Genomic DNA, 15,508 nt, shown 5'->3' with positions numbered 1-15,508 from the left:
GACAGTAACCAGACGAGAGCCCCCTATATACAGTAACCGGACAAGAACCCCCTATAGACAGTAACCAGAGGACAAGAACCCCCTATGGACAGTAACCAGAGGACAAGAACCCCCTATGGACAGTAACCAGAGGACAAGAACCCCCTATAGACAGTAACCGGAGGACAAGAACCCCCTATAGACAGTAACCGGAGGACAAGAACCCCCTATAGACAGTAACCAGAGGACAAGAACCCCCATGTACAGTAACCAGAGGACAAGAGCCCCCTATAGACAGTAACCAGAGGACAAGAACCCCCATGTACAGTAACCAGAGGACAAGAACCCCCTATAGACAGTAACCGGAGGACAAGAACCCCCTATAGACAGTAACCGGAGGACAAGAACCCCCTATAGACAGTAACCAGAGGACGAGAACCCCCTATAGACAGTAACCAGAGGACGAGAACCCCCTATAGACAGTAACCAGAGGACGAGAACCCCCTATAGACAGTAACCAGAGGACGAGAGCCACCTATAGACAGTAACCAGAGGACAAGAACCCCCATGTACAGTAACCAGAGGACAAGAACCCCCTATAGACAGTAACCAGAGGACAAGAACCCCCATGTACAGTAACCGGACAAGAGCCCCCTATAGACAGTAACCAGACAAGAACACCCTATAGAAAGACTGCAAGGCCAGTTATACCCCCCCCCCCCCCATAAAAACATGCACAAGCAGTTTTACCCCTATATACAGACGCACAGCTGGTTATAACCCCTATATACAGACGCAGGGCCGGTTATAACCCCCTATATACAGACGCACAGCTGGTTATACCCCCTATATACAGACACAGGGCCGGTTATAACCCCTATATACAGACGCACAGCTGGTTATACCCCCTATATACAGACGCAGGGCCGGTTATAACCCCCTATATACAGACGCACAGCTGGTTATAACCCCTATATACAGACGCACGGCCAGTTATAACCCCCTATATACAGACGCAGGGCCGGTTATAACCCCCTATATACAGACGCAGGGCCGGTTATAACCCCCTATATACAGACGCACGGCCAGTTATAACCCCCTATATACAGACGCAGGGCCGGTTATAACCCCCTATATACAGACGCAAGGCCGGTTATAACCCCCTATATACAGACGCACAGCTGGTTATACCCCCTATATACAGAGGCACGGCCGGTTATAACCCCCTATATACAGAGGCAGGGCCGGTTATAACCCCCTATATACAGACGCAGGGCCGGTTATAACCCCCTATATACAGACGCAGGGCCGGTTATACCCCCTATATACAGACGCACGGCCAGTTATAACCCCCTATATACAGACGCAGGGCCAGTTATAACCCCCTATATACAGACGCACAGGCAGTTATTACCCCCTATATACAGACGCAAGGCTGGTTATAACCCCTATATACAGACGCAGGGCCGGTTATACCCCCTATATACAGACGCAGGGCCGGTTATACCCCCTATATACAGACGCAGGGCCGGTTATACCTCCTATATACAGACGCAGGGCCAGTTATAACCCCCTATATACAGATGCACAGGCAGTTATAACCCCCTATATACAGACGCAGGGCCGGTTATAACCCCCTATATACAGATGCACAGGCAGTTATAACCCCCTATATACAGACGCAGGGCCGGTTATACCCCTATATACAGACGCAGGGCCGGTTATAACCCCCTATATACAGATGCACAGGCAGTTATAACCCCCTATATACAGACGCAGGGCCGGTTATACCCCTATATACAGACGCAGGGCCGGTTATAACCCCCTATAAACAGACGCACGGCCAGTTATACCCCCTATATACAGATGCACAGGCAGTTATAACCCCCTATATACAGACGCAGGGTCGGTTATAACCCCCTATATACAGACACAGGGCCGGTTATAACCCCCTATATACAGACGCAAGGCTGGTTATACACCCTATATACAGATGCAGGGCCGGTTATACCCCCTATATACAGACGCAAGGCCAGTTATACCCCCTATATACAGACGCAGGGCCGGTTATAACCCCCTATATACAGATGCACAGGCAGTTATAACCCCCTATATACAGACGCACGGCCAGTTATACCCCCTATATACAGATGCACAGGCAGTTATAACCCCCTATATACAGACACAGGGCCGGTTATAACCCCCTATATACAGATGCACAGGCAGTTATAACCCCCTATATACAGATGCAGGGCCGGTTATAACCCCCTATATACAGACGCAGGGCCAGTTATAACCCCCTATATACAGATGCACAGGCAGTTATAACCCCCTATATACAGACGCACGGCCAGTTATACCCCCTATATACAGATGCACAGGCAGTTATAACCCCCTATATACAGACACAGGGCCGGTTATAACCCCCTATATACAGACGCAGGGCCAGTTATAACCCCCTATATACAGATGCACAGGCAGTTATAACCCCCTATATAGAGATGCAGGGCCGGTTATAACCCCCTATATACAGACGCAGGGCCAGTTATAACCCCCTATATACAGATGCACAGGCAGTTATAACCCCCTATATACAGATGCACAGGCAGTTATAACCCCCTATATACAGATGCAGGGCCGGTTATAACCCCCTATATACAGACGCAGGGCCGGTTATAACCCCCTATATACAGATGCACAGCCGGTTATACCCCCTATATACAGACGCAGGGCCGGTTATAACCCCCTATATACAGACGCAGGGCCAGTTATACCCCTATATACAGACTTCTTTTCATACAGAAATACATACAGAAGGATCCTGAAGTGAAGGTGAAGATGCTTATCTCAGACTATTTTCCTATAAAATAACCGAACACCACGGTAAGTTCACAATATAATGCTACAAGAATGGAATGAACTTTCTTCTTCCATGAAAACACCCAAGTTTTAAAACCACCAAGGAGCCGAGGCCAATCCCAGACATATGTAATAAATAAGGGCGACCACTAGGTGGCAGTGTTAAATGATAGACTGCATAGAATGAGAATTATTGTGGCCTTCCGCTTTAAAAAGTGGACCCCACACACTGTTATACTGTAACAATAAACACAGATGTCTCCCTCTCCCTCTGTTTTGACTGTGCACATCAGCGCTGCAGCCAATCACGGACCTTAGCAGCTTGCACCATCTACATCAGCAATTGTGTCTTTTTCATCCCTGTGTTCGCTGAGCAGTAACTTTCTCACTTGTTACCACTAACTTTGGAGTACATACAATGTAGAAAAAAAACTTTTGTTTATGTGCAAAAAAGTTCTGCCGTAGTTCAAGCGACTCCAGAAAAGTTCATCAAATCCTCCATGCAAGGCCTGTGTCGCGCCATTCTGGTGCTCGGTAACATTACTGATCAGACCTGCCGGCCTCGTGCAGCGTCACCCGGCAGCGGCTTTTTGCAAAGATTATGGCGCCTCAGAACGAGGCTCTATGGTTTTCGCACAGCGGATTTGATGGACTTTGCTGGATTCACTTGGACTACGTCAAACCGGCGTGAAAACTTTCTTTAAAAAAAGTAAGCGATGTAAAGTGTCTGTTTTATTGCTCTGTGTTTTGTGTACGTTCTTTTCGGGTTTCCATCCCACCGGGAATATGTCGGACCTCCTTTTGTTTTGTTTTTTTAATTGAAAAAAGTATTATTTATTTGAATAAAGTGGGGTTTTTTGTGTGCATGATCCGAAGGGGGCCTAACAACAAGTAAATACCGCCATATAGTGGTGAAATAACAGCTATAATTCCGCTGCCGTACAATGTCTAATTAACGCCAGGCTCAGAAAATAGATTTTTGCCATACAGTTAGAACATTTTTTTTTTTTTTACTCCTGCAAAAAAAAAATAAATATGTGATCGTCAGCCCTAGCAATGACAATTGCCAACGCTGATTGTTTTAAGGGGCAGCCCTCAACCAGATAGACATGAACGCACATTTGGTAAATCTGTCACTATTCTATATTCATCTGGAGTGCTGCTTTTTTATTTAATATTTTCCTATACAGTATTCGCTATATTATTATTATTATAGGGCTTGACTGACTGACTTTCTGGAAGTTCTTGGAATTTGGAATGCTTGACATGTAAAAAAAAATGGATTCTTTACTGTACAAGCAGTAAAACTAGAGTTCTTTTCTGTACATGCAGTAGATCTGCAGATTCTTTACTGTAAGAGCAGTGAGACTATGGATTCTTTACTGTACAAGCAGTAAAACTAGAGTTTTTTTTTCTGTACATGCAGTAGATCTGCAGATTCTTTACTGTAAGAGCAGTGAGACTATGGATTCTTTACTGTACAAGCAGTAAAACTAGAGTTTTTTTTTCTGTACATGCAGTAGATCTGCAGATTCTTTACTGTAAGAGCAGTGAGACTATGGGACTTTCTGCCACACCATTTTGCAATGATTTATTTGCTAAACATTGTCCGTGTACTAGAACTACCCCTAATATGCAGAAAGTAGCATCGACCTCATGGGTTTTTTCCTTCCTCTGGATCAAGACTTCGTGGATAGGTTGAACTCGATTGACTCTACCTTCTACCTTGAAACTATGAAAACTTTCCCCAGTAATTCCCTCTAACAGCGGCACACTGGTGGTCTCTGCCAGTTCTGCAGTGCTAACTTGGCTCAGTGGTTATGTTTGCATCTATAGTATGAGACTAACGAGGCCAGTGATTGGCAGCAGTGGTCACATGAATCATCTAAGGCATGATCTCATTCCTAGACCTTCAAGTGCTTCTCAACAATTAGAATATCGTCAAAAAGTTAATTTCAGTTCTTAAATACAAAATAATATGAGTTTCACTTTTCGTATTGAAGACCTGAAATGAATTAACTTTTTGATGATTTTTCTAATTTATTTGAGAAGCACCTGTATTATGGCAGGGGGGAGGGGGGGGGGCATTTTCTTTTTTCATGCTCCTTGAGAGCTTTCTGGAAATCCTGGACAAGCCTTTAAAATGCTCATTGTGATTTCAACACATTTTGTAATTTGTTGAGTCTTAGAGAAAATGTTGTAGTTATCTTTTCAGAGAATTCTGCTACTTTTTCCATGTATGAGCCACTTCTTCCTCTTCCCTTGCGTCCACTTTGAAATAAACAGAATAAACACAAAGATCGGGCTGAGCTTTCTAACAAGTCTTTTACCTCGCCCCAGAGTTGGATTCACATCCACTCAGCTCAGTGCTGCTGTATAATCTCCATTTTGCTGTTTCTATCTGCCCGCTAATTAAAGAATATAGAGTAGGAATCTTTGTGCAGTGTGTGGGAAATATCATAGAAACGTTTGTGCACCCACCAGCTCAGAAAAAAACTGAAAATGAGAGAGAGCCTGCAAAGGGGAAAATAGCAAGATGCAAATCATATACAGCACCTTGAAAAAGTATTCATATCCCATGAACTTTTCCACACTTTTCACGCTACACCCAACAACTTTTGGGGTCTGTCCCTCACAGCTTTGCACATCTAGAAGTGAAATTTTGCCCCTTTTTCTTTGCACACTCGATCTCACTCAGTGAGATTAGATGGAGACGTCTGATCAGCAATTTTCACTCAATGGGATTTGGTCTTGACTGTGACTGCGCCGTTCACACACATGAATATGCTTTGATCTAAACCTTCCATTGTAGCTCTGACAGGATGTTTTGGGTGGTCTTGCTGGAAGGTGAACCTGCACCCCAGTCTCAAATCTTTTGCACCCTCTAACAGGTTTTCCTCCAAGATTGCCCTGTATTTAGCTCCATTCACCAGCTCTGACCAGCTTCCCTGCCCCTGCTGAAGAAAAGCATCCCCACAGGAGGATGCTGCCACCATCATGTGTGATGGTGGGGATGGTGTTTTCAGGGTGACATGCAATGTAAGTTTTCTGCCACACATGACATTTTGCATTTAGCCAAAAAGTTCTCATTTGGTCTCATCTGACCAGATCATCTTCTTCCACATGATCGCTGTGTCTTATACTTGGCTTTTTGCAAACTGCAACAGGAATTACCGTATATACTCTAGTATAAGCCGACCCCCCTAATTTTACCACAAAAAACTGAGAAATGACTTAATGACTCGAGTATAAGCCTAGGGTGGAAAATGCAGCAGCTACCGGTAAATTTCAAAAATAAAAATAGATACCAATAAAAGTAAAATTAATTGAGACAGCAGTAGTTTTAGTGTTTTTGAATATCCATATTGAATCAGGAGCCCCATATAATGCTCCATACAGTTCATGAAGGGCCCATAAGATGCTCCATATTAAAATATGCCCTATATAATGCTCCATACAGTGTATGATGGGCGCCATAAGATGCTTCATATTAAAATATGCCCTAAATAATCCTGCATAAAGGTTAATAATTGCCCCATAAGATGCTCCAAGACATATTTGCCCCATACAGTACTGCATAAAGGTTAATAAGGGCCCCATACGATACTCCATAGACACATTTTGCCCCATATAATGCTCCACAAATGCTGATTATGGCCCCATAAGATGCTCCAAAGAGATATTTGCCCCCATATAATGCTGCACATGGCCCCATACAGATATTTGCCCCATATAATGCTGCACATGGCCCCATAAGATGCTCCATACAGACATTTGCCCCATACAATGCTGCACATGGCCCCATAAGATGCTCCATACAGACATTTGCCCCATATAATGCTGCACATGGCCCCATAAGATGCTCCATACAGATATTTGCCCCATATAATGCTGCACATGGCCACATAAGATGCTCCATACAGACATTTGCCCCATATAATGCTGCACATGGCCCCATAAGATGCTCCATACAGATATTTGCCCCATATAATGCTGCACATGGCCACATAAGATGCTCCATACAGACATTTGCCCCATATAATGCTGCACATGGCCCCATAAGATGCTCCATACAGACATTTGCCCCATACAATGCTGCACATGGCCCCATAAGATGCTCCATACAGATATTTGCCCCATATAATGCTGCACATGGCCACATAAGATGCTCCATACAGACATTTGCCCCATACAATGCTGCACATGGCCACATAAGATGCTCCATACAGACATTTGCCCCATATAATGCTGCACATGGCCCCATAAGATGCTCCATACAGATATTTGCCCCATATAATGCTGCACATGGCCACATAAGATGCTCCATACAGACATTTGCCCCATATGCTGTTGCTGCGATTAAAAAAAAAAAAAGACATTCACCTCTCAGGCCCCCGACACTTGCTATATTCACCGGTCCACGTTCCACCAACGTCCGCCGCTGTGTCTTCCCCGTCCTCTGCACTGATGTTCAGGCAGAGGGCGTCGCGCACTAATTGCGTCATCGCGCCCTCTGACCTGAGCGTTACTGCAGAGGATGGGGAAAACGCATTGGCGGCAGTCGGTGGAAAGGGGAACAGGTGAATATCGCGCAATGCGTTATACTCACCTGCTCTTGGCGCGGTGCAGTCCTTGGATCCCCGGCACCGGCAGCGTCTTCCTGTAGTCAGCAGTCACATGGTACCGCTCATTACAGTAATGAATATGCGGCTCCACCCCTATGGGAGTCCATATTCATTACTGTAATGAGCGGTACCATGTGACCGCTCACTACAGGAAGAATCTGTCAGTGCCCAGAGAACCAGGGACCGCGCCAGGAGCAGGTGAGTATTATTACACAGCTGCCGCTCCCCCTCCACTGCCGACCACTGGGTATGACTCGAGTATAAGCCAAGAGGGGGACTTTCAGCCCAAAAAAATGGGCTGAAATTCTCGGCTTATACTCGAGTATATACGGTATTATGGCTGGCTTTCAAAACTGACTTTTTTCTTCGCACTCTTCCATAAAGTCCAGATTTGTGGAGTATTTGACTAAGGCTATGGTCACACTATTAATATTTGGTCAGTATTTTACATCAGTATTTATAAGAAATGCAAATCGCAATTCTCAGATTCATTTTTTTTTTTTAAATATTTAGAAAACCTTGTATCATTTCCTTTACACTTCACAAATACTTGCTGCATTGTGTTGGTATCACATAAAATCCTATTTATGTTCGTGGGTGTAACGTGATGATAATGTGGAAACGTTCACGGGGTATGAATACTTTTTTTAAGGCACTGTAATACCCATAAATAGTGCTATTCCCCATGTATACACACACAACAGCTTATTCAGAACAGTCACCAGAAATGATAGGCACACTTTAAGGATATTTCAAGAAATACCAATATTTTTGCAAGTTCCACTTACAACAAATAATATTATCCCAAAAATACACGAAAAACAAGACCTCGCCCTGCGCTGTCAGCAAAACGTAACAGTTAAGAGGCTCAAAATGCAGTAAAATGAAAATATGCTCAGTCCCTCATACAAAAATGAGTAGCATCCTGAAGGACTGAAGGGGTTAAATTTGACAAGTCCCTGGATTATAGAGCAGGAGGCTGCTGACGTATCTGTTCCCTAATATATGCAGAACATACGCTGGTGCCAATATTGTGCCGACTACATCCTCAGTGAGACACCATGGCGCCAGTGTCCAGAATACCATACTTGGCCAGAGGTATAAGCAGGACGCTCCATGTGCCCCGTCGCAATGGTTACCGTACTCAATAGTTGATGATTTCCAAAAGTTAATTCAGTCCTGTTGGATTTTAGAGACCCTGTAAAAAGGCTCGAGCCACCTGTCATACGAGTTTGTGTCCCACCTTTATGGAGGACAGAGAGAGCTGTGAGGACCTTGTCAGAAGCCATAGGCAGCAAGGGAGTACACCACCGCGCTAGTAGGAAGGCGTCTAACTCCACCTGGTGAAGGGGACTCTCTGGATTCACTTCCAAGCCGGCCGGACCCTGCCTGCCCTGTGATCTGATGCCCTGGACTTTGGCTGCCTGATGTCTTCAGTAAACCAGGTAAAGAGACTGCAAACCTGTGTCCTCCGCTCTTCACTGCACCACTCACCATCTTCACCTACACACCGGGAGCCCTGGGGACCTACTTCACCTGTGGGAAGTTATACTATCCTAGTTGCCCTAACATCACTCCAGAGGACCCCTTTAAGCAGCGTCGGTCCCCACTTACCAAATACCACAAGTGGCGTCACGAACACAAACTTTATTCAAAACCCCTTTAAAGACATTCCCTTTAACATGGGCATCCAGGGCCACGGACAGGGTCATCACCACCGTGACACCCCCTTTGAGTATCGGACCTGGTACTGAATACCCCACAGCCCTGGCGGGCGTTCCATTAGTACAGCTGAAAACAGTTTGGCTGATTAGAGAACCTATAAACCTGACTTTCCTTTGGAGAATCTGGAGCATTACATTTGTTGGTTCCATTAAACTCTCAAAATGGCCAGAAAAAAAAGAACTTTCATGTGAAACTCGACAGTCTATTCTTGTTCTTAGAAATGAAGGCTATTCCATGCGAGAAATTGCCAAGAAACTGAAGATTTCCTACAACGGTGTTTCCTACTCCCTTCAGAGGAGAGCACAAACAGGCTCTAACCAGAGTAGAAGGAGAAGTGGGAGGCCCCGCTGCACAACTGAGCAACAAGACAAGTATACTAGAGTCTGGAGTTTGAGAAATCGACGCCTCACAGGTCCTCAACTGGCAGCTTCATTAAATAGTACACGCAAAACGCCAGTGTCAACGTCTACAGGGAAGAGGAGACTCCGGGATGCTGGCCTTCAGGGCAGAGTGGCAAAGAAAAAGCCAGATCTGAGACGGGCTAATAAAAGGAAGAGATCAATATGGGCAAAAGAACACGGACATTGGACAGAGGAAGATTGGAAAAAAAATGTTATGGCCAGACAAATCCAAGTTTGAGGTGTTTGGATCACACAGAAGAACATTTGTGAGACGAAGAACAACTGAAAAGATGCTGGAAGAGTGCACGCCATCTGTGAAGCATGGTGGAGGTAATGTGATGGTCTGGGGTTGCTTTGGTGCTGGTAAAGTGGGAGATTTGTACAAGGTAAAAAGGATATTGAATAAGGAAGGCTATCACTCCATTTTGCAGCGCCATACCATACCCTGTGGACAGCGCTTGATTGGAGCCAATTTCATCCAACAGGACAATGACCCAAAGCACACCTCCAAATTATGCAAGAACTATTTAGGGAAGAAGCAGCAGCTGGTATCTATTTGTAATGGAGCGGCCAGCACAGTCACCAGATCTCAGCCCCATTGAGCTGTTGTGGGAGCAGCTTGACCGTATGGTGCCAAAAAGTGCCCATCAAGCCAAACCAACTTGTGGAGGGGCTTCTGGAGGCATGGGGGGAAATGTCTCCAGATTACCTCCGCAAATTAACTGCTAGAATGCCAAAGGTCTGCAATGCTGGAATTGCTGCAAAAGAGAATTCTGTGACCAAAGCAAAGATTGAAGGAGAAAATTATTATTTCAAATAAAAATCTTTTTTTCGAACCTTGTCAATGTCTGGACTAGATTTACAATTCATTTGGCAACTCATTAATAAAAGTATGAGTTATCATGGAAAACACAGAATTGTCTGGGTGACCCTAAACCTTTGTACGGCAGAGTACATATGAACATACCCTAATAATAATATAGGTATGTTGGAGAATGTCTGACTGGGACGCCAAGGGCCCACCAGTAACCAACTCAAGGGCCCCACTTTTCCGCAAAAGGGACATTGTCCTCAATCACAAAATTCTATAACAATAAACTGGGTAGATTGTTAAATAAATAAGACGCTGCCTTTGTCTTATAATACAGTGGGGGTCCACACTTGCACAGGGGCCTACAGGAGAGTGGGCCAAGCCTGGGGAGAATGCAGGTGTATCTGTTAGGCCGGCGTCACACTAGCGAGTTTTACGGACGTATGAACGCAGAAAATACGTCCAGAAAATACGCATTGCACACGGCCCAATGATTCTCTATGGGGCAGCTCCTATCTGCCGTATATTACGCATCCGTAATATACGGTATGTTATGGGTGTAGAAAATCGCAGCATGCTGCGTTTGTCAGCATATTGCGCAAAGCATACGCCAATGAAAGTCTATGGGAGAGAGAAAAATACGGATTACACACGGACCAACAGTGTGACTTGCGAGAAATACGCAGCGGTGTTAGAGAGAAAAGCCGGTAATTCAGTGCGGTGTACAGTAAAATCACACTGACAGCTTACAATAGAATAGGTAGAATAAATGTGTACACATAGAATAGATATATATATATATATATATATATATATATATATATATATGTCAGTGAGACACATATATATTTATATTTAATTCAGCGCTAGATAGCAGAAAAGCCGGTAATTCAATTGCCGGCTTTTCCTATCTCCTTCACAAACCTGACATGATATGAGACCTGGTTACATACAGTAAACCATCTCATATCCCTTCTTTTATTACATATTCCTCTTTAGTAATGTAAGAAGTTTCTTTGTGTCAAATTTGGCCGTTCTAGCTGTTAAATTAAAGGGTTAAATCCCGGAAAAAATTGGCGTGGGCTCCCGCGCAATTTTCTCCACCAGAATGGTAAAGCCAGTGACTGAGGGCAGATATTAATAGCCTAGAGAGGGTCCATGGTAATTGCCCCTTTACCCCCGGCTAAAAACATCTGCCCCCAGCCACCCCAGAAAAGGCACATCTGGAGGATGCGCCTATTCTGGCACTTGGCCACTCTCTTCCCATTCCCGTGTTGTGGTGGGATATGGGGTAATGAAGGGTTAATGTCACCTTGCTATTGTAAGGTGACATTAAGCCAGATTAATAATGGAGAGGCGTCAATTATGACACCTATCCATTATTAATCCAATAGTACGAAATGGTTAATAAAACACACACACATTATTACAAAGTATTTTAATGAAATAAAGACACATGGTGTTTTAATATTTTATTATACTCTTAATCCACCTGAAGACCCTTGTCACCTGAAACAAAGTTGAAAAAAAAAAATATATACCATTCCTTCCGTCGTTCAGTCTTGTCCCACGCTGTAAATCCATCTGAAGGTGTTAAATCATTTTACACCCAGGAGCTCTGCTAATGCAGCTGTGCTCCTGACTGTAAAACTTGGTGAATGTAGGGGAATGTACTGTAGTTACCTCAAGTCGTGGTGATGCGCCCTCTGCTGGATGTCCTCATATGAACTCGAGCCTGGGAACTTTTCAGAATATTTTCCCACAGCATAGCCCACATAGTATACTGCACAGCCCACGTAGTACATTGCGCAGCCACGTAGTATATTGCACAGCCCACGTAGTATATAGCAATGTGGGCATCATATCCCTGTTAAAAAAAAGAATCAAAATAAAAATAGTTATATACTCACCTTCCGTTGGCCCCTGGATACAGGAAGCGTTTACCGACGCTCCTCGTGCACTCCGGGCTCAAAAGTGCATTGCGGTCTCGCGAGACCGCTACGTCATCATCTCTCGAGATCGCAATGCATGGCGCGGTCATCGGAGCGTCGCGAGGAGGGGCCGACAGACGGTGAGTATATAACGATTTTTTATTATTTTTAACATATCTTTTTACTATTGATGCCGCATAGGCAGCATCAATAGTAAAAAGTTGGACACACAGGGTTAATAGCGGCTACGGAGTGCGTTACCCGCGGCATAACGCGATCCGTTACTGCCGGCATTAACCCTGTGTTAGCTGTGGCTGGAGGGGAGTATGCGGGCGCCGGGCACTGACTGCGGGAAGTAAGGAGCGGCCATTTTCTTCCGGACTGTGCCCATCGCTGATTGGTCGTGGCTGTTTTGCCGCGACCAATCAGCGACTTGGATTTCCATGACAGACAGAGGCCGCGACCAATGAATATCCATGACAGACAGAAGGACAGAAAGACGGAAGTGACCCTTAGACAATTATATAGTAGATATATATAGACTGTATATATGTTTTTAAGAATATTTGAGCCGATGGATCCATGATATGTCCATTTTGCAAGCCTGCGAGAAAAAAAAAATCGCCATACGGATGACACACAGATAAATTTGTGCGTAAAAATCGCATCCTCGCATTGAATACGGAACAGTGTTTTGGGACAATTACTGCGTATTACGGCCGTAAAAAACGGACCGTATTTACTTACGCCTAGTGTGACGCCGGCCTTAGCGTTCCTCAATAGATCTGGGCTTGCTGTCAGAGAATGTGAACATTCTTCTTTACACAGAGAGAATAGAAATCCGTCCCTGACCTGATACTACTCACAACTCAGTGTTTGCTATAACTGTCTACAGTGTAGAATATCCCGGACTCCACACTGATACATTTTACCTGTGTTTATACTTTGTAACAAACATTCATGGTTTATTCTACTAATGTACAGTCCAAGGTCCAGACAGAGAACTTAAGGAAGCCCTCCTCCTCATCCTCCCCCTCCTTGTCCTCCTCCCATTAAAGCTTTTACTCTCTTAATATATTGCAGTCCTCATATTATATAGCACTGTGTACTTACAATTATTCATTTTTCCCTTCTACCCAGATATTTCTTCTCTTTTCTATTAGGTCTATGACATCACGTGATTAAAAACGGACGAGCTGAATCCTTCTAAGAAACAGGAGGTTAATTTTCTCTGCAGAAGTTAAGAATCACTGCAAAATGAATGCCCCATACGCCCACTCCACAGCCGAGGCCAACCTATGGAAGCACCAACCCTGTTGTAGACCCCTGTATTAAAAGGACACTGAAGGAGGAAGTGCTCCATGCTTTCCAGCGTGTTGCAACACCCCTCACGGGGACAACCCCGATCATCGGAGTTCCTACACTTCAGGTTGTCCCTTACATACAGTTTCCCATGGAAGCAGCGCCAAGCCAAGTCCTAAAACTTCAAGGGGACCCGTGTAGAATTCAATAACCTCAGCCCACCCTCCAGATCCCGACTTGGGCAATCTTTGAGCACCAGAGGCTTCTGGAAATGGGTCAACAAGACCCTCCTGTCAAGGAATTTCCTCGACATGGTCCTGATCTCCCACATCTCCAGACCCCACCGGCGGATCCCCTTCAGAACCGGGGTAGTGTAAGCCGGGAGATGCCCGTGCGGTGTGCGCAGGTCCTTCACTTGCCCTCCTGTCTCCCATTCCTGAAAGAAGGGCCGAAGCCATCCCCTGCAGGAGAATACCCACGGAGGAGCCCTCTCTGACCAGAGGTTGGCGATGTTAGTCTTGACAAAAGTGTTTATTAGAAACACCACTGGGTTGACCATACCCAACCCTCCTAGTCTCCTTGTGCGATATGTGACCTCCCGCTTGACTAGGTTCAGCCTATTTCCCCATAACATCTGGAAAAACAGGCTGTAGACCCGTGTCCAGAGCGGCTCTGGCAACATGCAGACACTGCCCAGGTATATTAAGAAGGGTAGCAAAAAACCCTTAACCAGGCTAACCCTTTCCCTCAGGGTCAAAGACCAACCCTTCCATTGGTCCACCTTCTGGGCGGCAATCTTAAGTCTGCCCTCCCAATTTTGCTGGGGGTAGTCCCCAGGGCCAAATTCGATGCCTAGGATTTTTGCCGATGCCTGGGGCTCTGGAAGAGTGTCCGGGAGACCAAAACTAGGGTCTCCCCCTCCCAGCCAGAGACTCTCACACTTTTCCTGATTAATTCTGGACCCAGAAGCCTCCGAGTAGCGATCAACCTCAGACATGACCCACTCCACCTCCTCACCCGAGGACACGAAAAGGGAGACGTCATCGGCATACGCTACCACCCTCAGAGTGGCTTCTGGGGCCACCTGGTCCATCCTGACTCCCGCCAACGGCCCACGCTCAATCCTCCTTAAAAGGGGATCTATCGCGAACACGTATAACAGCGGGCTCAATGGACAGCCCTGGCGGACCCCAGACCCAACCTCAAAAGGGCGGCCAGACCAACCATTCACGAGCGGGAAAGTCTCTGCCCCTGCGTACAAGATCTTTAGCCAATTTACAAACCCCCCAGGCAGACCGTACCTCAGAAGGACGGACCAGAGGTACTCATGGTTAACCCGATCAAAAGCCTTCGCCTGGTCTATGGACATCAAGTACCCCTTCCAGTGACCAGCCCTGCCCTGCTGCACTGCCTCTCGGACACCGAGCACAACACTAAACGTACTGCGGCCTGGAACAGAACAGTGCGGGGCCCCCGAAAGGAGCCGGGGTGCAAACTTCACCAGCCGTTTGAACAGCACCTTTGCCAGAACCTTCCGGTCCGTATTGAGAAGCGCTATGGGACGCCAATTCTCAATACGGGACGGGTCCTTACCCTTTGACAGGATAATCATGGCAGACTGCCTCATTGACCGGGAAAGAGCGCCCGAGGAGAGACAATTGTTAAACACCTCAGTCAAGAGAGGGACCAAGGAGTCCCTAAAGGTCTTATAAAACTCGGATGTTAAGCCATCCGGACCTGGCGATTTCTTAGGCCGAAGCCCATCAATGGCCAGTCGCACTTCCTCTTCCCTGATTGGTTCTGTCAAAACGTGAAGCGAGGGGTCATCCCCTGGCTCAGGGATGGCCTCGGCCAGGAAAGCCGACATCACGTTCC

The sequence above is a fragment of the Ranitomeya imitator genome, chromosome 6 (assembly GCF_032444005.1).
Source record: "Ranitomeya imitator isolate aRanImi1 chromosome 6, aRanImi1.pri, whole genome shotgun sequence".
Classification (NCBI taxonomy): Eukaryota; Metazoa; Chordata; class Amphibia; order Anura; family Dendrobatidae; genus Ranitomeya; species Ranitomeya imitator.
This window is presented reverse-complemented; position numbering follows the sequence as displayed.